Consider the following 25472-nt stretch of genomic DNA (forward strand, 5'->3'; position numbering starts at 1 on the left):
GAATCAGGGCGAAGATTCAGCCAAACGTTCCGTTTTCAATAAGCTCACAGGGACAGCACAGGGACAGGGACAGCAGGACAGGGAATCGACCCCTGGCTACCCCTCGTTTGCTCCTGCGACACTGGTGCTACCAGCATCGTCACTGCCAACAGTGGTGTCCAAAACAACAGACTGTCCGTCCATGGCGCCGGTGTACTCGCTTGCATCTGCGCACAAATCCACTGTGACGGGGTTGTTCCCTTCAGTACTGAGCTCGATGCCATCCGGTGCCGCCCCGTATCAGTTGGCCTCCATCCCAGAGAACTCTCCCGAAAAGCAAACGTTTTCGCAACTTTTTCCAGGATCCGTATCGGCTCCACCACCTCCCGCGGTAATGCGGGCACCGCCGATGTCGATGATTTCTCATCCTGCCGCTCCGTCTCAACAATTTAGCCATCACCAGGGGAATTTGGCGTCGACTCTCAGTGCACCCATACCCCCGCCGGTGTTCCAAGCTGCGCCGATACTTCCATCAGTCTCGGCACCGTACCACCTACCAACGTTTCCGGTGGTTCCATCGATGCTTCAAACGGCACACGCATCTGCTCCTGCGCCAGCCCTTGGACCTGTGTCGGCAACTTCGCCAGCGATCGCATCTACACCTGCATCGTCCCTCGTGCCACCGTCCGCGCCGGCCGCCCAGCCTGCATCTTTGGTAAGAGAAGTATCATTCCCTCAGCCACCAGGTGAGCCAGATATTTGTCCTCCGGTGAATATGCAACCAACCAGTAATGACAATAACATTCAACATCTAATGAGGCAATTTGGTAGCATTGCTTTGTCGCCCGCGCAATCACCATTCCTCAACACAAATTTAGCCACTTTTGCCCCCTCCCCCTCGCATAGTTAGCTGCCAGGCAAGTCATGCCTCGTGACTTACCTCCCTTTTCTGGCAACCCAGCCGATTGGCCAGTGTTCATAAGCTGTTTTATGAACACTACGTTAGCTTGTGGGTACTCCAGTGCCGAAAATCTGTGCCGCCTCCAGCGAAGCCTGAAGGGCACGGCGTACGAGGCCGTTCAAAGTAGACTACTTCTACCTGAATCGGTACCTCACATTATGGAAACTCTCCATATGCTTTATGGCCGTCCAGAGCTGCTGATTTCAGCCCTCTTGGACAAAGTTCGCTCGACACCACCACCAAAAGTGGAGAAATTTCAAACGATTATTGATTTTGGGATGTCTATACAAAGTCTCTGCGATCACCTTGAAGTCGCAGGACAAACCGCCCATCTGTCAAATCCATCTCTTCTCGCGGAACTCGTCACAAAACTCCCACCACATCTTCAAATGGAATGGGGCTCATATCTCCAGGGATTTTCGGAGGTTAATCTGAAAACGTTCGGCCTCTTCATGTCCAGTGTAGTGAAAGCAGTGAGCAAAGTGACAGTGTACGCCAGCAGTAGTGGAAGGTCTCCAGCATTCGGGAAGAAAAGTTCGAACTCGAGAGTAAGTGTCAACACCCACCGTAGTGACCCGATTTTCAGCTCCGAATCCAGTCGTGAGGGTGCAAAGCATTGTCCAGCCTGCAAGAACGTCGGGCATCGAATCCAGGATTGTCGGGCCTTCCAATCACTTTCCGTGGACGGCCGCTGGAAGTGTGTTCAGTCAAACGGGTTGTGCCGAAACTGCTTGAGTTCGCATGTTAGAAGAAGCTGTAGAAAAACCAGCAACTGCGGGACGAACGGTTGCGAATACCGGCATCATCCGCTTCTACATTCGCCGCGGAACAGTACAGACACGCAGATTCAACCGTTAGTGAATACCGCAGAAAACCATACGCATCGGCAGGGGCAACAATCGCTACTCTTCAGAATACTACCAGTGACCCTGCACGGGCCCAAAGGATCAGTGGATACTTTTGCGTTCCTCGACGATGGATCATCTTTGACGCTAGTTGAAGACAGCCTGGTCAAAGAGTTGGGCGTCGAAGGTGTAACGATGCCGTTATGTTTACTATGGACAGCGAACGTATCACGCACAGAGAAGGGGTCGAAGCAACTGTCGCTTACCGTTTCATCAACTGATGGGTAAAGATACTCACTCGAGGAAGTTCAAACCGTAAAGGAGTTGTCGTTGCCCACACAATCGCTGCCATACGACCATCTCTCCGAGCAGTTTGCACATCTTAAAGGTCTTCCTGTTAAGAGCTATTCCAAGGCGACTCCAAAGCTACTGATTGGAGTCAACAATCTAGATTTGATGGTTCCATTAAAAGTGCGCGAAGGATACAAACGCGAACCCATCGCTGCCAAAACCAGACTAGGCTGGTGTATCTATGTCGGTAAAGCGAGCGACGGACAACAATTATCAGTAAACTACCATGCCTGTGGATGTGCATCGGACCAGTCACTACACAACCTCGTCAAGAATTTCTTCTCTACGGAAGACATCAGTGTACCGACCGTAGCTCCTCTCGTATCAGCAGCAGAAGAACGCGCTCTGCGAATACTGCAGGATACTACAGTGCGGGTTGGCAATCACTTTGAGACGGGCTTATTATGGAAGTTTGACCATGTTGAACTTCCTGAAAGCTATGGTATGGCTCGTCGACGACTGGAGTGCCTGGAAAAACGTATGATGCGGAACCCGGATCTCAAGCAAGCGTTACAGACACAGCTGGAGGATTATCAGGCCAAAGGATATGCACATCGCGCCACTGAGGAGGAGCTAGCAAGCGCTGACATTCGACGGGTATGGTACTTGCCGCTAGGAGCAGTAGTGAACCCTCGGAAGCCAGGCAAGATTCGCATGATCTGGGATGCTAGAGCAGCCGTGAACGGGATCTCGCTCAACTCAGTGTTACTGAAAGGTCCCGACCAACTTACGTCCCTTCCTGGTGTTCTAGTACGGTTTCGTCAATTTCATGTGGGAGTCTGCTCTGATATAAAGGAGATGTTTCACCAAATCCTTATACGCAAGGAAGATCGCCACTCGCAGAGGTTTCTTTGGCGCTGCGATTCGTCCGAAACACCTGAAGTGTACCTAATGGATGTTGCTACGTTCGGTTCGACCTGCTCCCCGGCATCAGCCCAATATATTAAAAACAAGAATGACGTACCCTCGAGCAGTCGAAGGAATTGTCGACAATCACTATGTGGACGACTCTCTTGAAAGTTATGAGTCCACAGAGGAGGCAATAAAAGTATCCCAGGAAATGCGTTTCATCCACGCGCATGGAGGGTTCGAACTGAGGAACTGGTTATCCAATAGCAGCGAAGTTCTGAACGCTTTAGGTGAAGTTAAACCCGGAGAAGACAAGAAATTCGCGACGGACAAGCAAAGCAACTTCGACCGTGTACTCGGGCTCCTGTGGTTGACACAGGAAGACTCATTCAGCTTCTCAACCGAGATGAAGGAAGATATTACTGAGCTGTTGCAGAGCGACCAACATCCTACTAAAAGACAAATGCTGAAGTGTCTGATGTCACTCTTTGATCCTTTGGGTCTGCTAAGCCTCTTTGTGGTGCACGGGAAGATTCTTCTTCAAGAAGTCTGGAGAGAAGGGATACAATGGGACGAAAAAGTGAACAACGATCTGCATCAAAGGTGGAAAAGTTGGACCCACCTGTTCAAAGATGTTCGAAACCTGAAAATTCCTCGCTGCTATTTCATTGCTGCTACTAAGGAGAGATATCGGGATCTTCAACTTCACGTTTTTGTGGATGCCAGTGAGAGTGCGTACAGCGCAGTAGCGTATTTTCGAACATCGAACGCTGAAGGACTACCAGAATGTGCGCTCATTGCAGCGAAAACGAAGGTGGCTCCCTTGAGGACCCAATCCATTCCTCGATTGGAGTTACAGGCTGCAGTACTGGGCGCTCAACTGTCGCAGTTCGTGGAAGAAAACCATACTCTACGCATTTCAAAGAAAGTCTTTTGGAGTGACTCAGCAACCGTCCTCTCCTGGCTGCGAGCTGACCATCGACGATATAAACAATTCGTCGCGTGCAGGATCGGAGAATTGCTGACCATCACCGATGTTGGAAACTGGCGGTGGGTTCCAACCAAACAGAACCCAGCAGATCTTGCAACGAAGTGGGGAAACGGGCCCAACCTAACGGCCAACAGCGTATGGTTCAGAGGTCCCGATTTTCTTCAATTATCGGAAGACGAATGGCCAGTGCAGAAAACGTCGACGCCCTCTACAGAAGAAGAGCTACGCCCCTGCTATGCGCATAAGGCTACGAGTATTCCTGTACGTTTGGTAGAACTTGAGCGCTTCTCTCAGCTTACCCGAGCTACTCGACCAGTTGCTTACGTTTTACGTTTCATTGGGAACCTCAAGCGGAAAGTCACACGACAGGATTCGTTGGAAAGTCACACGACGGGATTCGTTGGCCCGTTATCTTCGGAAGAACTGGTACGAGCTGAATGTCTGCTTATCCGTGAGACACAGCGGCAATCTTTTCCGGACGAAATGGTTGTCCTTGTACGCAACCGATCGAAGCCTAGGACCGAACAAGAATCTCTGGAAAATCTAGTGCCCTCTATCAACTATGTCCAGTTTTGGATGAGCGAGGCATCCTTCGCGTTGATGGCAGAATCGGAGCAGCCCCAAATGTCAATATGCAAACAAAATTTTCGATGATCCTTCCGCGGAAACACAAATTCACTGAACTACAATTGGATGGCTACCATCGTAGATTTCTACACAGTAACGCTGAGACTGTAGTGAATGAGGTTCGCCAAGCTTACTACATTCCAAGACTCAGGTTGGCGGTTAAAGGCGCAGCTAAAGCTTGTCAATGGTGTAGAGTCTACAAAAGCACACCGGAGATTCCCCGTATGGCACCTCTGCCACTAGCAAGAATGGCGTCGTTTATGAGACCGTTTACCTACACAGGCCTGGATTTCTTTGGGCCGTTAACGGTGAAGATCGGGAGAAGCAACGCAAAACGCTGGATAGCCGTGTTCACATGTTTGACCATACGGGCGGTACACGTTGAAGTAGCTCACAATCTAACCACGGACTCGTGCATCAAATGCATTCGACGGTTCATTTGTCGCAGAGGAGCACCAGCCGAGATATATTCGGACAACGGAACCAATTTTCTAGGCGCCGCCAGACTTCTTCGGGATCAAGTTGAGCAGTAACATTCACGGGCACCGCTACCAAGTGGGTATTCATTCCACCTGGCACTCCGCATATGGGCGGAGCATGGGAGCGGATGGTCCGCTCCATCAAAACAGCCGTTGAAGCGGCGTACAACAACAACCGTAAACTGAATGACGAGGCGTTGGAAACGTTTATGGTGGAAGCCGAAGCTATCGTGAACAGCCGTCCTCTCACATATCTGCCGCTAACGTCGGAGGAAAGCGAAGCTCTCACTCCAAATCATTTTTTGCTGGGCAATTCGAACGGCGTTAAACAACCTGCTGTCGAAGCAGCGGATCCAGCGGTACCCGAGCAGAGGGGAATATCAAATTAATAACTACGAAATTACAAAACCTGTTTTTATATCTCGTTTTGTTATTATTGTATTATCAAGGCATTACGTTTCCATAACATGTTTTGTTGGACAATTTTATTTTGTTATGACCAAGCTATTGGTATACAGCAATAAAATAACATTTCAATATTACATTTTGTTGTGGAACAAGTTTGATTATTATTGTATTATTGAGAGTGTACAAATACTTTATGCTATCCCAAGGAACAGAAGTAACTGAACAACAGTTTCTTAAGCTAAAGTTTTCTTAAGAATGGTTGATTCCATTCTTATACAGCAAAAATGTATTTAAAATGTATATATTTAAAATGTATATTTTTAATGGCACAAATGTCCCAAATGGAGGATAACGTGCCTCTGGAGCCGGCCTTCTGATACGTCATTCAACAACGTTATTTACAGTATTTCGCGAGTTAGGCTTCAGTAATATTTTATTTATTTATTTTTAACTATAAATTTAGAAAGAGGGAAAAACCCCTTTGAGTGATTTTGAAAACCATGCGTGAAATCGTTCTAAAAAAGGCACAAAACCTCTTTATCTTTTCGAAAAACATTATAAACAATATTTAAAATTAAATAAAGGCTCTTCCGGAAATAATCCATAGCTGAGCCGTAATCTTGAAATGAATTCGTCAAACGAATATCCGAGGTACTCTGTATGGGGACCGAAATTCGAAAGCTGAAAATATAAGGGAAATATTTTATATTTTCACATGTTTTCCCTGTCGTTCCAGAGGATGAAGTCGGATCTACCTATTTGTGGTAAAAGATTACATGAATAGTTGAAAATACGCCTATGAGGGAAGAGAGAAACTGAAGTTCGCAATGATTGTTCCGCCATTCTCACATGCTAGTCTAAATATGTGTAGCATTCTCAGCCAACACCAAGTCATATATGATGTGGAAAAGGATGCTAATGTGGAGGCCATATGCGTACATGATTTCATTTAACCACGGGTAAAGTGTACGCGTATCGCCTCCACTTTAGCATCCTATTCAACAGCATGTGCGATTGTTTGATATCATAACTAATTCTGCTTTCGGGATGTCATCAATAACTCTTTAATATCAAAACTTGATCTTGAAATATTTCCCAAATTCACTGTTATCAAGTTGCTATTGACACTAACAAAACATGTTATTAAATTGATTTTCCAGGAACAAATTTTTGTTATGTGACTTGTTATTTTGCCGCTTATGACAGACAAGTTTATAACTCAATATGTTATGTTAATAACATAAAAATAACTAATTCCATTATGCAGTTATTTTGCCAAAATAACACATTTTGTTATGCTGTTGTTATTCTCTTCTGCTCGGGATAGCTCTCCGCTCATCTTGGCACCAAGTTCAGCACCAGCTCGACATGTTTTGGAGGAGGTGGCTTAAAGAGTATTTGCCAACGCTGACAAGACGACCGAAGTGGTGTGGCGAAGCAAAGGCAGTGGCGGAAGGACAACTGGTCCTGGTGGCCGGTGAAGGAAAAAGAAACGAGTGGACAAGAGGCCGTGTTGTCGAAACCATTCAAGCGGCTGATGGGAGAGTACGGCAAGCTATTGTCCAAACTGCGAGGGGGCTTGTTCGTAGACCGGTGGCTAGGTTGGCAGTATTAGAGGTTGGTGAGGTTGGTAAAACTGGACCTGGTGGCCAGTGTTACGGGGGTGAGGATGTTGATACTGGCAACACTTCTGGTCACGCTCCGATGACGGCCGGAGCGAACCGTCAAACTTATGTCAGGGAATCTGTAGTGGTGGGTGATGACAATTAATAGAGCAATGTGATGGCCAGCCTCGTCATAGTTATTGTTGGCCAAAGTACAATGATGAACACTTGTGTAAGGTGAAAACTCAATTGAACTCTAATTAAAAATGTATTGCTAAAACTTAATCTAATTTGAACTTACAGCTATTTGTGCCTAGTATCTACAGCTATAAAAATTCATAGATTGTTATTCCCGATAACCTACACAAAACGTTACACAAATTGTAAGTTAGAGTCTAAATTGTTTGAACTTAACCTAACTTAAACTATATATACAGATACTCCTCGTGTTAACGGTAGTACGGTTAGAATTGTGCGATAAATTACCCATGCAAACGATTTTCTGTGAGTACAAACATGCAATTAACCTAAAACTTAAACTAATTAAAAATAAAATTTACAGCTAAAGCTACATTACCATCAACATAACGGTATTGTGATTTGCTACAAGAAATCGACCAGGGGTTCGCAGTTCATAACCACAACGGGAACAACACGAGTTAGGGTGAAAGGAACGGGTCAGGGATTGAAGCCAAAACCACATGTAATAGAATCAGAAACTGTAACAATTAGACCATCAAGCCCGGATACCTATGTATTCTATGGAGGCACAAGATGGGCTCCCGTTTTAAAGTGCAACGGCGGTGGCGGCCGAGTGGCGCTATGGCCACCGACTGACCGTTCGATTCATAGATACCTAGAAGATGCCAGCCAGGTGAAAGAGAGTGGCGTCGATAGACGACGAAGAGCGGATGAGGTACGGCGGACGGCGGGGGTACGGCCGATGGTGGTAAGTGGTCTAATTATTCAATCAAATTAAACTCAATGAAAAGAGATTTTTGGCAACAACGAACCGGCCCCATAGATCGACTCAATGAATGTTATTGGAGGAGGGGGAGTGCAGTGCTCCGGAATATGGATGGATAGATTGCCGTAGAGAAGAGAAGAGATGCGAATGGAAATGAATGAAACAACGGAGATGGATGGGTTTTGCTGCTAATTTGGTTTGCCAATGTTGCAGGAAAAGTTGAATTAGTAGATTTTTTTTCTCGGTTGTTTTTCGGCGGTCCGATCAAGGTTGAACCAATAATTGCGAATTAAATATGCGGATTGGTTGATTGATTTATTGAAAGGTGAGAACGATTAATGCGCGATCGAAAACACCATGGCGCAGTAGTGGCAGGCAGGGTGATGCAGCTGTCGTCCATTAACGACGCGTGTGTGGTTCAATGACATCCCACCCGGTGGTGATGCTGGTGGCACGGTGGATGGTGAACGGAAAATGAAGATGAAAATGACAATGGACACAGTGGTAATCTTGCACTACCGGCGTAAATTAAGAAGTCATGTAGGGTAATGTGTTATTTCACACATTTCTGGAGATAACAGTAGCAAACAACGTGTATCATTCGAAATGGAGTGACAACATCGAGCATATTTGTAAGGGAGGTGAAAGGACTACAATAATCGACCTGGCAAAGGACAATAACGGCGATGGTGAAGTACGTAAGCATAGGCTATTTGCAGATAACATATGGTCCATATGATCTTCAACAGGTTCCATAATAGTTATTTAAGTAACGAGTTGCAAAAAGTTGATTTTTTCAGCACGAGACGTACATTTATCCAACGAGGTTTATCACTAGGCGCGCTTAAAAAAAATCCCGGAAGAATTGAAAAAAAATGCCAGATAGACTCAAATTTTAAATTCCGGACAAGAAAAAAACTACAGAAAATTTTCGGTGAAACTCTGGATGGATTTCCAGAAGGATCTTCAGAACTCTGAAAGTAATTCTGGAAAGATTATTCAGAGGAATTACGAGAAGATTTCCTGGAGAAAATTCAAAAAAGTTACCTTGAAAGAACTGCGGACTCCAGGTTCGGAGGATCGTCGGAAGAAACTCCCAGTAGGAAATAATTACCGGAAGGAATTTCACGAAAATCCCAAAGAGTCCCAATGCCAATGTAGCTTCGTGAAGAAATTCCAGAACGATTACTGAAGGGACAGTAATTCCTCCAGGAGTTCTTTCAGGAATTCCTCTAGAAGTCCAATCCGAGATTTCTCTTGGGGCGTTTCTTCACGGATCTTTCAAGGAGCTTTTTCAGGAATCGTTTCAAGAGCTCCAACACAGCCTCCCTTATCGTTACACCTGGAGATCACCACAGCAGACGGAATCTCAAATCGACCACGTTCTGATTGACGGACGGCACTTCTCCGACATTATCGACGTCAGGACCTATCGTGGCGCCAACATAGACTCCGACCACTATCTGGTGATGGTCAAACTGCGCCCAAAACTCTCCGTCATCAACAATGTACGGTACCGGCGACCGCCACGGTGCAACCTAGAGCAACCGGATGTCGCCTCAGCATACGCACAGAATCTCGAGGCCGCATTGCCAGACGAGGGCGAGCTCGATGAGGCCCCTCTAGAGGACTGCTGGAGTACAGTGAAAGCAGCCATCAACGACGCAGCCGAGAGCACCATCGGATACGTGGAACGGAATCGACGGAACGAATGGTTCGACGAAGAGTGCAGAACGGTTTTGGAGGAGAAGAACGCAGCGAGGGCGGTAATGCTGCAGCATTACGTGGAAAACTTACAGAACATGGAAGAAGCAGAGTGTGAAGAAGTGGAACTGCTGTGCCGTTCCCAAGAAACACGGAAGTTCTATCAGAAGCTCAACGCATCCCGCAACGGCTTCGTGCCGCGAGCCGAAATATGCAGGGATAAAGACGGAGGCCTCTTGACGGACGGACGTGAGGTGATCGAAAGGTGGAAGCAGCACTTCGATCAGCACCTGAATGGCGTGGAGAACGTAGGCACGGCAGACTACGGCAACGGTGGAAACGAATACGCCAGTGCAGCGGAGGACGGAAATGAATCAACTCCTACGCTGAGGGAAGTCAAGGATGCCATTCACCAGCTCAGAATCAACAAAGCAGCTGGTAAGGATGGTATCGCAGCTGAACTCATCAAGATGGGCCCACAAAAGTTGGCCACCTGTCTGCATCGGCTGACAGTCAGGATCTGAGAAACCGAACAGCTACCGGAGGAGTGTGGAAGGAAGGAGTAATCTGCCCCGTTCACAAGAAAGGCGACCATTTGGAATGTGAGAACTTCAGGGCGATCACTACTTTGAATGCTGCCTACAAAGTGCTAACCCATGTCATCTTCCGTCGTCTGCCACCTAAAACGAATGAGCTCGTGGGAAGTTATCAAGCCGGCTTCATCGACGGCCGGTCGACAACGGATCAGATCTTCACCGTACGGCAAATCATCCAGAAATGCCGTAAATACCAGGTCCCAACGCATCACCTGTTCATCGACTTCAAGGCGGCATACGACAGTATCGACCGCGCAGAGCTATGGAGAATCATGGACGAAAACGAAGTTGACTAGACTGATTAAAGCAACGATGGACGGTGTGCAAAACTGCGTAAGGGTTTCGGGTGAACTATCCAGTTCATTCGTATCTCGCCGGGGACTGCGACAAGGTGACGGACTCTCATGTCTACTCTTCAACATCGCGCTGGAAGGTGTGATGCGACGAGCCGGGCTCAACAGCCGGGGAACGATTTTCACAAAATCCGGTCAATTTGTGTGCTTTGCGGACGACATGGACATTATCGCTAGAACATTTGGAACTGTACACCCGCCTGAAACGCGAAGCAGCAAAGGTCGGACTGGTGGTGAATGCCTCAAAAACAAAGTACATGCTGGTAGGCGGAACCGAACACGACCGGATCCGTCTGGGTAGTAATGTTACGATAGACGGGGATACTTTCGAGGTGGTGGAGGAATTCGTCTACCTCGGATCCTTACTGACGGCTGACAACAACGTGAGCCGTGAAATTCGGAGGCGCATCATCAGCGGAAGTCGGGCCTACTACGGGCTCCAGAAGAAACTGCGGTCGAAAAAGATTCACCCACGCACCAAATGCACCATGTACAAAACGCTAATAAGACCGGTAATCCTCTACGGGCACGAGACATGGACCATGCTCGAGGAGGACCTACAAGCACTCGGAGTTTTCGAGCGACGCATGCTAAGAACGATCTTCGGCGGTGTGCAGGAGAACGGTGTGTGGCGGAGAAGGATGAACCACGAGCTCGCTGCACTTTACGGCGAACCCAGCATCCAGAAGGTAGCCAAAGCCGGAAGGATACGGTGGGCAGGGCATGTTGCAAGAATGCCGGACAACAACCCTGCAAAGCTGGTGTTTGCTAACCATCCGGTTGGCACAAGAAGGCGTGGAGCGCAGAGAGCACGATGGGCGGACCAGGTGGAGCGTGACTTGGCGAGCATTGGGCGCGACCGAGAATGGAGAGCGGCAGCCACAAACCGAGTATTGTGGCGTACTATTGTTGATTATGTCTTGTCTAAATGATGTTGAACAAATAAATGTATGTAATGTATGTATCAAGAGTTCCTTCGAAGATCACCTCTGGAGTTCCTTCAGAGATTCTTCCAAGAGAACTCAGAGAAGCCTCCAGGAGTTCTATCAAGGGTTTCTAGAGCAGGGGTTTTCAGACTTTTCGGCTCGCGGTGCACTTTTTGGAAATAAATTGCTCCGCGGTGCACATGTTCATTATTGTTAAAAAAAAACAATTCCAAATTCGTCAAAAAAGCTGTCAAATTTTTCTTAGCAATTCCAAGGTGCATACACTCGTCATTAGTTTTTCCCCCACCAATTATGACATGATACTGTCTTACTTTTTTTTCATCACTTATCGGAGCATAGTGGAGTGTCACAGTTATTCGACTTAGAATATTTCTTGCTCCGAATGTGAAAAATTTCAGACAAGATCTTCATAAATACTGAATGAACTTGAGCCGAATAAGTGGTGTTGCGTTTTTAAGAACCTCGGTGAAGTCCTTCCAAGACTTGTGAATTATTTCTAGCAGTAGCGTGTCGTAACCTCTCTTTTTCCCTCTTCAACGACTCTAAAACTGGAACTTACGGAAAATTCAGGATCTGCATCAAATTGAAAATGGACGGAAACGACAAATCTCGTTACTTTCTACAAACTACGAGCTGATTTGATGACAAAATTCAAGAATTTACGTTCGTTGGACAGGTAGGTTTGAGGTTAGGAAATCGCCACCAGAAAATTTTTGTTAGACGTTTTTCCAAGACTGTTACTGGATTTCTGAAAAATTTCCAGCAAGACACATGGCAGCTTTATTTTTGGGAACTTTGGCATATACTGACAATATTTTTGATTAATTCCTTCCAGGCACTCTTGTCAATACGGAAGGAGATGTGTGTTCACCTGATTTCGAGATCAGTGATAGATTCCTTCTCTGGTATTAACCAAAGCCACAGAAACATTAGTAAGATTTCTTCTGATTTTTTTTTAGCGCATTTATTGAAGATACATTGCAGATGCCTTGTAGGGTAAGTACTTGTGAACATCCATTACGAGTTCTTGGAAAAATATGATATTTATTAGGACGGTTTTGGCAGACTTGTTCCATGATTCTTCGCGCCTTAACTCGTCGGCTGGAATATTGGTAATGTTACTCTCAATCCCTTGGTGCACCTTACAATAGTTCAGTTGTTCTAATTAAGTCGAATTATTTTTCATGAAACACCTAGTTAATGAATTTAAATTTAAACTTAAACATGCACTTTTCTTAAGTGTTGCGGTGCACTTATCATGGCTTCGTGGTGCACTTAGTGCACCGCGGTGCACGATCTGAAAACCGCTGTTCTAGAGGAATGCATTCCGGGGTCCCTTTTGAAATTTATTCAAATGTCCTTCCAGTAGTTCCTTCTGGAAATGCTCCTGGAGTTCTTTTTGGGATACCTCAGGAGATCCTCCAGAAGTTTTTACAGAGTCCTGCAGGTGTACTTCCACGGATTGATCCAGGAGTTCCTTCAAAGATTCATTCAGGAGTTTCATGTACTAGTGCAGATGTTTTTTTTTTCAGAGACTTCACCTGGAATTCCTTGAGATATTCCTCCAGAAGTTCCTTCAGAGATCTCTCCAGGAGTTTCTTCAGATTTTCTGCCAAGAGGATCCAAGGATCTCTCCAGGAGAATCATGGTAATCCACAGAAGCTTCTTCAAGGATGTCTACATAAGTTCCATCAGCGGTTAGTTCGAGAGTTCCCTCTAAGATTCTTCCTTCAAGGAATTCTTTAGAACTATACATCTATACATTTATTTGCTCAACATCACATTTAAGGCAAGACGTAATCTACAATAGTACGACACAATACTCGGATTGTGGCTGCCACTCTCCATCCTCGGTCGCGCCCAATGCTTCCAGGTCACGCTCCACCTGGTCCGCCTATCGCACTCTCTGCGCTCCACGCCTTCTTGTGCCAACCGGATCAGCAGCGAACACCAACTTTGCAGGGTTGTTATTCGGCATTCTTGCAACATGCCCTGCCCACCGTATCCTTCTGGCATAGGCCACCTTCTGCATGCTGGGATCGCCGTAAAGTACAACGAGCTCGTGGTTCATCCTTCTCAACTGTAGTAGGCGTTGATTCTTCAAATGACAATCCGAATGACAGAGTTTGGATTCATTCTAGTTCTGAACACTGAAGCGTCAAGACCTGCACCTGAGGATGTTACATTGGCCGACGAGGATCGGATTCAATTTTGAAAATCCTGAAGAGGTTTGATCTATGTACTAGAGAATCCGAAGAAAACAGAAGAGACGGAACATGAACATTGAAAAATAATGATGGCATTAAGTTCCTTTACACCGTTCTCCTGCACACCACCGAAGATCGTTCTTAGCACACGTTGCTCGAAAACTCCGGAGTGCTTGCAGGACCCCGTCGAGCATGATCCATGTCTCGTGTTCGTAGAGGACTTCTTCCAATAAATAAATACTTTCTATAATATCATTGTTCCGAAGTCAATCCACAACCAACATAAATATGAATGAACTTTTCCTACCTGCAAATCATTCAAAAAATAGAACAAACCACAAAATGAAACAACATTTCCCAAATAATAACGTAGCAGGTAAACCTGCATGGCTTGCCGAATGACCTCAAACAAAAAGTCAGAACGGAAACAAAATATCACCACAACAAAAAAAGGATCATCGTCGTCATCATTTGGGTCGCCGTGGCGACCACACTCGCCTCCTTTGTACACTCAGCCAAATAACCTTAAGATTTCCATAAGGCCCAACTTATGAAACGGACTTTAAATAATTCATAATGATTCGGATGAATTTCATAAGGTCACTCTATGACGTAAAATCGTCTCATAGCTTGGCTTTTATTGATGTTTAGCAACTTGGTATTCTCAAGCGTCGGTAGCCGTGTGGATAAAACACGGGCTCGGTGATCCCGACGTTCATGGATCGAATCCAGTCTGCATCATTTTAAGATTTTTTTGTTCTTTTCATAAGCCTATCTTATGAAATTTGTCATAGCAAGCACGATCAATTTTCATAAGGTATTCTTATGTCATCCATAAGAATTAGTTATAGCAAATTTTCATAAGGTATTTCGATGAATTTCGCTAGTATTTTTCGCTGAGTGTAGGATAATTAATTGCAGCACTCTTCAACACCTACTAGTCATCATCATCATAAGCGCATCCACCGTAGCAGCCTTTGAGCTGCATCTCGCTGCTCAAACAAACCCCCGAAAGAAAAAAAAAACGGCACAAAGCAACCCGCGCGCGGTTGATCCTGGACCTCGATCTTGCCGTATAATTAGGTGATCATTAGCCGTCGACCGACCGGTGACGCCATCCCATCCCTGCTGCAGGCCGGCAAGTCAAGAACAGTGGCCACACCCCCGAGCGCCGGAACGACGACACTCCGATGATGTCTGGTTGGCTGCAGTGCATATGTCTGTCGGCAAGGTCGCAAGCAAATGTTGCCGATTTTGGTGCTGGTAGATTCTTCCTCTCGTTTTTTTTTTGTTCGTTTTTCTTAATTTCATTTTCAGGGGAGTGGAAGTGTGGTCAATTTCCCGAGCAATTTCCGAGATCCGGTCCTTCTTCTTTGGCGGTGCGTAATGCAAGCTGTGGGGAAGATTGCAATCATCGCACGCACATTTTTTTTGCGGCGTTCTTTGGGAAGGGGGAGAGTGGGTTAAAAGGTGCATTTCAAATTGTTATTGCACTTCGTCTGTGTCCCAAAGCGCCATTAGTAATTCTTAGCCCTCAAAGTTATCCTATTCCAAAACAAGCGATAAGGTCTGTGAATATTGCGTAACTCACTGGATCAATCAGTTCCCTGCCATCTTAGCAAACTACAGTAGAATCACTTGGCATAATCCACACGATGAAGGCGACTTGCTCTGCCAAAGCTCCTCTCCTCAATGAAGCAGCTTTACACTGAAAACGTCGTACTGGCTGTCACTGATGCTTGCTAGGGGACGGACACGCAAGGGGAATAACAGTAAACTATATTCACACCCCACAACGTCCAAGCACCGATTGCAAGAAGAACGCATATTATAACACCTTAGGAACGGTATAATGTTGATAAAAAAGCTTAGCTACAATTTTAATTTTTACACTATTTTTTAATCTTTTGTATTGATGTTAAATATTGAAACACATTTTATCCAAAGCCGATTTAGTTCGAATTCCATCCATCGGTACATTTCACCCCATTTGCTCCAATCTTCCTCTCACTTTTCCACCAACGCACTGACGTTGTTGGTGGAGGCGGCGGCGCCATTGAATGATGGTTAAATGATGAATAAGTGCTGCGGGATGTTTTATAATTGTTAAAACTCTCGCTTTTCCCCCCACCGGGAGCGGCTCTTGAGGTATTGGGTGGCAATTTTAGAACACGTTTGCCTAGTTTTACTTCACTCTATTTCGTAGCGCTACGGACGTCATTCGGTTATCGAATGGTGTGGAAATTGAGAAGTGTTAACTAAATATGGGGAATTAGATAATCAAATTTGAATCAATAGAAAGTAATTTGCCATGCCCCCTGAAATCAAATTATATAGGTTGTTTCAAGTTGCAAAATCACCATCTGTTTCAATCGAATTCAAAGCAGCGTACGATTCACTGAAAAGAAAGGAGTTATGGACACATGTAGAAGAACATGGTTTTCCGGCGAAATTAATTGGACTGATTCGTTTAACTCTGGATTTCGAGTTGCAGATGATGGTTTTTTGAACGTATTTCGCCATTGGAAAGGATTAAATACGCTCCTTAGACATCATTTTCTTCTAGTCACACAGCTAGCCGCGTTCGGTAATTTTTACCGAAATCTCAACAGCTGAACGTTCGGTAATGGTTTTTTACCGAAATTCTGTAAAAATTACCAAATTTCGGTAAAATGTTATCGTTTATCTGTCAAATTTTAACGAAGTTCGGTAAACGTCACCGAATTTCTCCGGTAAAAAACTTAACGGTTGAGATTTCGGTAAAATATTACCGAAGTCGGTAATTTATGCTAAGTGTGCATGCTTGGTTCAAGAAAGTTCCATCCGGGGTATTTAATTAGATCCTTCATGAATTTCTCCAAGAGGTCCTCCAGGAATTGCTCCTTGAGTTCCCCTTGAGTTTGCTTCAAAAGTTCTTGTGGAGATTCCTCCAGTAGTTTATCTAGAGATTGCACAAAAAGTTCTCCCAATTAACATTTTCAAGTCAAATGGACTCGCAGATGTCATTAGAACCACCATAAAACTATAATAAAATAGTTTTGATTTCTTCACAGCTTTTAGAATCTCTTCAAGACTAGTTCGGCTTCAAAACGTTACATAGAGCTTCCAGGATTTCTCAATGAGATTCTGCTATTATCATCCGAAGCATCCTCCAAGAGTTTCTCAAAGGATTCCTAGACGAAAAAGACGATACCCTGCCTTCAAATTTTCACAGCACAGTGTCAATCTATCATATAACGGCTACAAGTTATGCAACCAAGCGAACTGTGCCGCATCTCCTCCAGAGGAGAGTACTCAACACACACTATATCACCTGAATATATCCCCTATCCATGGATCGCATCTTCGCTCAAGGTAGTTACCAGATCTCACATCCTACCTTACTAACAAATACCCCATGCCCATCCGTGCTGGTTGTGGGGACACAGAATGCTCTCGGTCTCCAGTAGCAACAACCGTCACTCTTTAACATTCCTTTCGCTTCCCAACTGCTGTAAGGACTTGGCCGGCACCTTATTCAGTTGGATGTTAGTGCAATTCATACCTGATCAGATCAATCACGGAGGAGCAACCATAGATGTGTACAGTCAGTGTAAGCTAAGCTAAATTAAGCTAACAGTTATGCGGTTTCTTGCTAGGATTCTGAAAATTTTCATATTACATACATATTTTAAATCATGTAACTGTTGCGAGCGAATCTTATATAGCTTATTCAATTAGAGAAGGGGCTTCTCCCAGAAGCTCCTCCCGGGTAATTCTCTTTCCCCAAGAGGTCCTCCAAGAATGCTCCAGTTTTTCCAGGATTTTCTCTGCGGGACTCTGCGATTATAATCCGGAGCTTCTACCAAGAGTTCCTCCAAGAGTTCCTCCAAGAGTTCCTCCAAGAGTTCCTCCAAGAGTTCCTCCAAGAGTTCCTCCAAGAGTTCCTCCAAGAGTTCCTCCAAGAGTTCCTCCAAGAGTTCCTCCAAGAGTTCCTCCAAGAGTTCCTCCAAGAGTTCCTCCAAGAGTTCCTCCAAGAGTTCCTCCAAGAGTTCCTCCAAGAGTTCCTCCAAGAGTTCCTCCAAGAGTTCCTCCAAGAGTACCACCTACAGTTCCTCCAAGAATTCCTTCAAGAGTGCCACCTAGAGTTCCTCCAAGAGTTCCTCCAAGAGTTCCTGCAAGAGTTCCTCCAAGAGTTCCTCCAAGAGTTCCTCCAAGAGTTCCTCCAAGAGTTCCTCCAAGAGTTCCTCCAAGAGTTCCTCCAAGAGTTCCTCCAAGAGTTCCTCTAAGAGTTCCTCCAAGAGTTCCTCCAAGAGTTCCTCCAAGAGTTCCTCCAAGAGTTCCTCCAAGAGTTCCTCCAAGAGTTCCTCCAAGAGTTCCTCTAAGAGTTCCTCCAAGAGTTCCTCCAAGAGTTCCTCCAAGAGTTCCTCCAAGAGTTCCTCCAAGAGTTCCTCCAAGAGTTCCTCCAAGAGTTCCTCCAAGAGTTCCTCCAAGAGTTCCTCCAAGAGTTCCTCCAAGAGTTCCTCCAAGAGTTCCTCGAAGAGTTCCTCCAAGAGTTCCTCCAAGAGTTTCTCCAAGAGTTCCTCCAAGAGTTTCTCCAAGAGTTCCTCCAAGAGTTCCTCCAAGAGTTCCCCCAAGAGTTCCCCCAAGAGTTCCTCCAAGAGTTCCTCCAAGAGTTCCTCCAAGAGTTCCTCCAAGAGTTCCTCCAAGAGTTCCTCCAAGAGTTCCTCCAAGAGTTCCTCCAAGAGTTCCTCCAAGAGTTCCTCCAAGAGTTCCTCCAAGAGTTCCTCCAAGAGTTCCTCCAAGAGTTCCTCCAAGAGTTCCTCCAAGAGTTCCTCCAAGAGTTCCTCCAAGAGTTCCTCCAAGAGTTCCTCCAAGAGTTCCTCCAAGAGTTCCTCCAAGAGTTCCTCCAAGAGTTCCTCCAAGAGTTCCTCCAAGAGTTCCTCCAAGAGTTCCTCCAAGAGTTCCTCCAAGAGTTCCTCCAAGAGTTCCTCCAAGAGTTCCTCCAAGAGTTCCTCCAAGAGTTCCTCGAAGAGTGCCTTCAGGGATTCCTCGAGGTAATGTTGAAGAATTTCTTGCAAGATTTTCACTACAGGGTGCGGCAGGAAAAAAATGTGAAAACTTCAAAGAGCTAGAGTAAAATTGGGGCAAATATGATTACTTTTTCATGACAGTGTATCAGTCAATGTCTACATTCTTGCATTACAAATTAAAAAAATATATATTTGATAATTAACTTGTGTTAATGTAAGCCGGGAAAGTGAGTATCCTAAAACTGCGCACCCAATTGTCATAAGACAACATTGCTAATATACTAAACATTTTAAATATAATTTAAATATAATCCAGAGTCTTGTAGTTTCATATAACAATTGAAATCAGCACATATATTAAATGAGAAAATTAAATCATTTATTTTATTAGATGTGAAATTAAGCGACCCGTGTACTTTTTGTGGTTTGCAAATACTTATTGTCTTCAGCCTCAAGCGCTGTCTTGCAAAAGTTAGAGAACAAAATGATTTTTTTAAATAACTTTTCTGAAAATTTTTCACGGAGCTCCTTTGGATATTCTCTTTTTTGGCTTTTTTCAGTAATTCATTCCGAATAACTTCAGGTAATTCTTTCCGATGTTCATTCAAGATGTTTTTTTCGAATTATCTCCAGGAATACTTCCCGTAGCTTCTCCGAAAATTTCTTCCAGGCTTCCAATGATCCAAAGATTCCTCCTGGAGATTCGTTGATAGTTTTTGTGGAATATCTTCTCGGAGGTTCTTCACAAGTTCATTACGAAGTTTGTTAGGGAATTGCTTCCGAGGATCCTCTGGGAATTTCTGTTGAAGTTACATCCACAGTTTCCCTGGAATCTCGTTTCAAAGTAAAAGTCTATCCGTGAAATCTTTCAGGAGTTCCATCCGCAATTTTTCTAATAATTTATTCTCGAGATGCTCAGGAAATGTATTTCGGAATTCCGTCGGAAATTCCCTTCAGTGTTTCTGTGGATGTCCTTCTGGATCTTTTAAAAATCTTCTTCATAAATGCCTTCAGAACTCCTTTTGAATTTCCTCCGAGATTTCATTTTGGAGTTTATCTAGTAACTCCTACCGGTATTCCTATAAATGTCCGTTTAGGGTTCTTCTGGGAGTGCTTCGTGATGTATTTTTTTTCCGCAAAATTCTGTAAGAATTACTTCCGGAGATGCTCCGACAACTGCTTCAGGAGTTCTTTTCGGTGTTTCAATAGGTGTCCCTCTGGGTTTCTAATGGGAACTTCTTCCGGAGTTTCTCCGTGAATGTCTTCAGAATTTTGTGTAATAATTACTTACAAAGATTCTTTCGGAGTTCCTTCAGGAGTACCTTCCCGAGACCCACTGAACATTCCCTGTAAGGTTCCTTTGAAAATTATACCCGGAGATTATATAGAATTCGAGTCCTCCGGGAAAACTTTACGAAGATTTTCCGGCAATTCATTCCGGAGTTTCGGAAGTTTCCCTGAGAAATTCTCTTAGTGTATCTATTTTCTTTTTTATGGATACAACTGATTTGTCAATTTTATCTGTGACATTGAAGAAGGTATTTTGGGTGGAACTAATTGAGGAACCCCTGGAGGAACTCTTAGAGTAATTACAGGTGAATCTTCGGAAAAAAACCAGTTGGACCTTCTGGTGAAATCCAAGATACAATTTCTAGAGAATCTCAAGTGAAACAACAGAAGAACTCCCAGGTGAAATTCCCGAAAGGATCTTCAGAAACTTTCTGTGGCGTCCCCTGTTCCTTCTTCGGCTAAAGGTTAGGTTCCGCGTGTTCGAGAAATTACTTACACTGACGTCCTGTCTGTGCAGGTTGAAAAAAGTTCGTTCTACATAAATCAGCGTTGTGAGGGTGACCAATTTCTTTGAGATTAAGGATTTTTCTTTACTCGTGCGTTATTTCGCCTGAGCTATTTTTTTTTGTTAAAATCTAAAAAAAACATTCGTAAGAAATTATAGATAAATTCTTTTGGATATTACGAACTCCTTTTTCCGGAAGGATCATTGGAAGACGAAGAATTCTTGAAGATATTCTTGTGAAAGCCTTGAAACTATCACTGGAGGGAACCCTCGAGGTATCCCTGTAAAAATCCCTGAAGAAATTCTTGAATAATTTTCTGGAGGTATTTCCGGAGAACTGTCAAACAATGCAGTTTTAGGAAAAAATCTGGTGTTCACCTGGAGGAATTCCTAGACAAAATTTAAGAAGGAATATCAAAAGAAATTTATGGTGCTTTCCTACAGAAATTCCGGGAGGAAATCTTAAGAGAATTCTAAAAGAGTCTTTGCTAGGTTGAATTTCTTAAGGATTTCCTGAAGAAATGTCTGCAAGCGCTTCTAGCATGTTGAAATTATTTGCCCAAAATAAGTCACGGTGACTTCTGCCCAACCAAAACCTGCACTGGAGAATTTATTAAATAAACTCCTAAACAATATGCTGGAGGGATTCCTGAAGGAATTCCAGGCAATTTTTTAGACATCTTCTTGGAGAAATTTAAAGTGAAACCTCCGGAGAAGTCCTAAAACAATCGTTGGAGGAAACCGTTGAGGCGTTCCCGGGGAATTTCTGAAGGAGTCCCTTGACAAATTTTGGAAGAATGCCTGAAGGGTTTTTTAAAGGAACACCTTTAAAACATCCCAGGAAAAAACTCCTAGAGGAATTTCTGGAGAAGTTTCTGAAAAAATCTATGAACTTCTGGAAGGGTTTCTTGAAAAAAAAAACATCAGGATATATTCCTGAATCACAGGACAAATTTCAGAAGGAATGCATTTGCAGGAGTTGCAGGGGGTATTCTACAAGAAATTCAAGGATGGATTTGTGAAATCCGTGGATCAGCTCCTAGAAGATTTTTTGGAGATATTCCCTGACTCCTGTATGCTTTCCTCTAAAATTTTCTTAAAGAATTCCAATACTAATCGCTGAAAGAGTTCTTCGAAATCTTCAGCTAATCCTGGAGAAACTCTTGGGAGCATCCCTGGAAAAGATGATGGAAAGATTTCTGAAATTTCTGGAAGAACCCCTGAATATATTTTTTAAAGAGATCCCGAAAGGAATTTCTGAAGAAATCACCAGAGGAATTCCTGGATGGATCCCTGGAGGAATTCCTGATGGAGTTTCGTGAGGAATTTCTGCAAGAATGCCTGAAGGAATTTAAGGAGGAAACTTTTAAAGAATCCTTAAAGGAATCTAAGGAGGAATTTCCAAGTGGAATTTCTGGACGAATCCCGGAAGAATTTCTGAACATATACCTGGAGGAATTCTTTCTAAATTTCTAAAGAAAATCCTGGAGGAATTCCTAGAAGTTTCCGTAGAGAAACTCCGGGAGGAATCATTGTGGAAATTTCTGAATAAATCTTTCGATGAATTCCTAGCGAAATTTCTAGGGAAATCCTTTGAGGAATTTTTGTGAGAATTTCTTGAGGGATCCGTAAAGAAGAAATTCGTTAAAAAAATCCTGAAGCAAGGAGGAGTTCTTGTAAATCCCTAGAGAAATTCCTGGAAGAATTCCTGGTGGAATCCCAGGATGAATTCCGAGAGGAATTCCTGAAAGATTCCCTTGAGAAATTCCGGGAGGAATCCCTAAAAAAAAACCTGAATAAATCTTTCGATGAATTCCTAGAAAAAAATCTGGAGGAATCCTCTGAGGAAATTTCTCGAGGGATACCTAAAAGGATCCCTGGAGGGATCTTTAAAAATCTCTGGAGCAATTCCTGAAGCAGTTCCTGGAGGAAACTCTGGAGGAAATCCTAGAGAAACTTCTGGAAACATTCCTGGCGAAATCCCTTGAGGACTTTGAAGAGGAGGAATTCCTGGAGAAATTCCTAGAGGAATTTTCTGAAGGAAACTCTGGAGATATTCCTGAATGAATCCTTGGAGCAATCCCTTGATGAATTCCTAGAGAAATTTCTGGAGGAATTCAAGGATGAATCCCTGAAGGATTTCTTGGAGGAATCTCGAGAAGAATCCTTGGAGGAATTCCTGAATAAATTTCTCCCTGAAAAAAATACTGGAGTATTTCCTAAAGAAACTCCTGGAGAAATTACTGTACTAACTTATGAGTAAATTCCTGGAGGAATTCTTTAAACAATTTCTGAAGATATCCATGGAGGAATTTCTAAAAGGAAATCCTAGGAGTCCCTGGAAAATTCCAGGATGAAATCCTGGAGGAATGCCTAGAGAAATCCATTGAAGAATTCCTGGGGAACTCCTAGAGGAACTTTGGAGAAACTTCTGAAGGAATCCTGTAGGAATATCTAGAGTAGTGTCGATATGATATTCCAGAGGAATCTCTGGAAGAAATCTTGGACATTCAGATCCCTGAAGCAATTCTTGGGAGGGTTTCTGGGTAAACTCCGGGAGGAATCTCTGGAGAATTTCTTGGAGAATTTACTGGAGAAATTGCTATAGGAAATTCTGGAAGAATTCCTCTATCAATTCCTGGAGGAATCCCTCGAAAAATTCTTGGAGAAAATCTTGGGGGAGTCAATTCCTGGAGGATTCCCTGGTGGAGGTAAGCCTGAAATCTGCAGACAAATTTCTGAAGTAATCCCTGCATAAATTCTCGGAAGAATTCCAAGAGGAATCCCTACGGATATCTCTGAAGGAGTATTTTGAAGATTCACTGGAGCATTTCTAAGAGGAATCCCTGAAGGAATTCTTTGAGGAACCCCTGAAGAAGTTTCAGGAGGAAGGCCTTTAGGAATTCCTGAAGCAATCTCTAGAAGAACTTTTGGAGGAATCTTCATTGGAATTTCTGAAGGAATATTTAGAGGAATCCCTGCGAGAATTCCTTGAAGAATTCCTGTAAGAATTCTAAAATATCTTCATTTCGCAGAGGAAATCCTAGAGTAATTCCTAGCGGAATTCTCGGAGGAATTTTGGAGAAATGCCAGGAAAAATTCATAAGGGAATCGTAAGAGAAGTTTCTGAAGAATTCCCAGGAGGATTTTAAGAAATCACAGGAGAATTTCTTGGAGAATATAATGTTTTTAAGAACCTCTTGTAGTCTATTTGCCTAAAAAAATTTTACTTGGGCTAGGAGACCATTCTTAACCTTGAAGAAACTGAAGGAATCCATGTCTGCCGTAATTTCTGGGCGAATTATTGCAGAAAGACCTACAAGGATCTCTGGTGAAGTTCCTCAAAACAAAACCCATTGGAACAATTACTGGAGGAACCTCCAGAGATACTTTGCGAAATTTTTATGATTTTTGTGGAAACCAAGTTTGATAATAAAGATGGAATCCTATGTAATTCAAATGGTTTATTTCTTAAGTTTTTTTTCTTGAACTCCTAATTATTGATAATCTTGAGTTGGCTCGAAACTAAAAAAAAATCTAGCGGCCAGAGGGGGGAGGGAGCGCCCTCCCTGCCCATGAGAGCCTATGATGATTGTCTCTCAAAGGTATCGTTAGACGCAGGGGTGGATAAAGGTAACATATGATATCCACGAGCGACTCTCACATGAACTCTCAATCATCAGGTGTGTTCTTAATAATGGGGAAGTCCATATCCCACACTTTCGGAGATAAAACCTTTGAAAAAAGCTTTCGGTGGAACTTTTTTTTTAGGAATTTCTGGTGAAAGTCTTGTAGTTGAAGATCATGGAAGAATGCCAGAGGTGAAGCTTATTACAAACGTTTTTTTTGTTGTGTCTCATGTCCCTTGTTAACGTGTAAACAACTCCTCAACTAAAATTCATATTTTTGGCGCTCTGAATTATTGAAAACATTTCTACAGGAATCCTTGGAAAAATTTCTGCGGGTATCCTCGGATGAATTCCTAAAGAAATCCTTGTAGGAATTCCTGGCGGAGCTCCAGAACTTCTAGAGGAATCCTTGGAGGAATTTTTACAAGAATCCTTGGAAGAATTCCTGGACGAATTCTTGGAGCAATTCATGGAGGAATCTTTGGAAGATTTCCGGGTGGAATGCTAGGAAGAATTCCTGGATAAATCCTTGTATGTATTCCCGAAGAAATCCTTGTTGGAATTCCCGGAGGAACTTCTGGAGGAATCATTGAAAGAATTTCTGTAGGAAACCTTGGAAGAATTCCTTGGAAGACTTCCTAGAGAAATCCTTGGAAGAATTGCTGGAATAAGCATTGGAAGAATTCCTGCTGGACTTCTTGGTAAAATTCCTGGGCGAATTCTTGGAGGAATTCCTGGAGAAATCCTTGAAAGATTTCCGAGTGGAATGCTTGGTAGTATTCCTGGTGCAAGCATTTGGAAAATTCCTGGAACAATCATTGGAGGAACTCATGGAGAAATCCTTGTAGAACCCCATGAAAAACATAATAAAGATTCTAAAAAACTATGAATTTCATTCACTCGATGAATGTATACGATTCCCATTGGAAAATTCAACGCTTTTGCATATAAACCAATAAAATCTCGCTATCTGCACTGCATTCACAGCCCATTAACATCAAGACCCCGAAATAATTAACCGTTATCAACTCGATAACGAAATTATCTCATCACCCCATTAGCGCACCAATCCCCGGCATGATCTCATCAACCTAAATATTTCCGCCTCTGAAAGCCAAACAAAACGCTAAAAGTGATTAAAACTCGCTCACTCAAAACACTTTCAACA

The sequence above is a fragment of the Aedes albopictus genome, chromosome 1 (genome assembly GCF_035046485.1).
Source record: "Aedes albopictus strain Foshan chromosome 1, AalbF5, whole genome shotgun sequence".
NCBI classification, from domain to species: domain Eukaryota; kingdom Metazoa; phylum Arthropoda; class Insecta; order Diptera; family Culicidae; genus Aedes; species Aedes albopictus.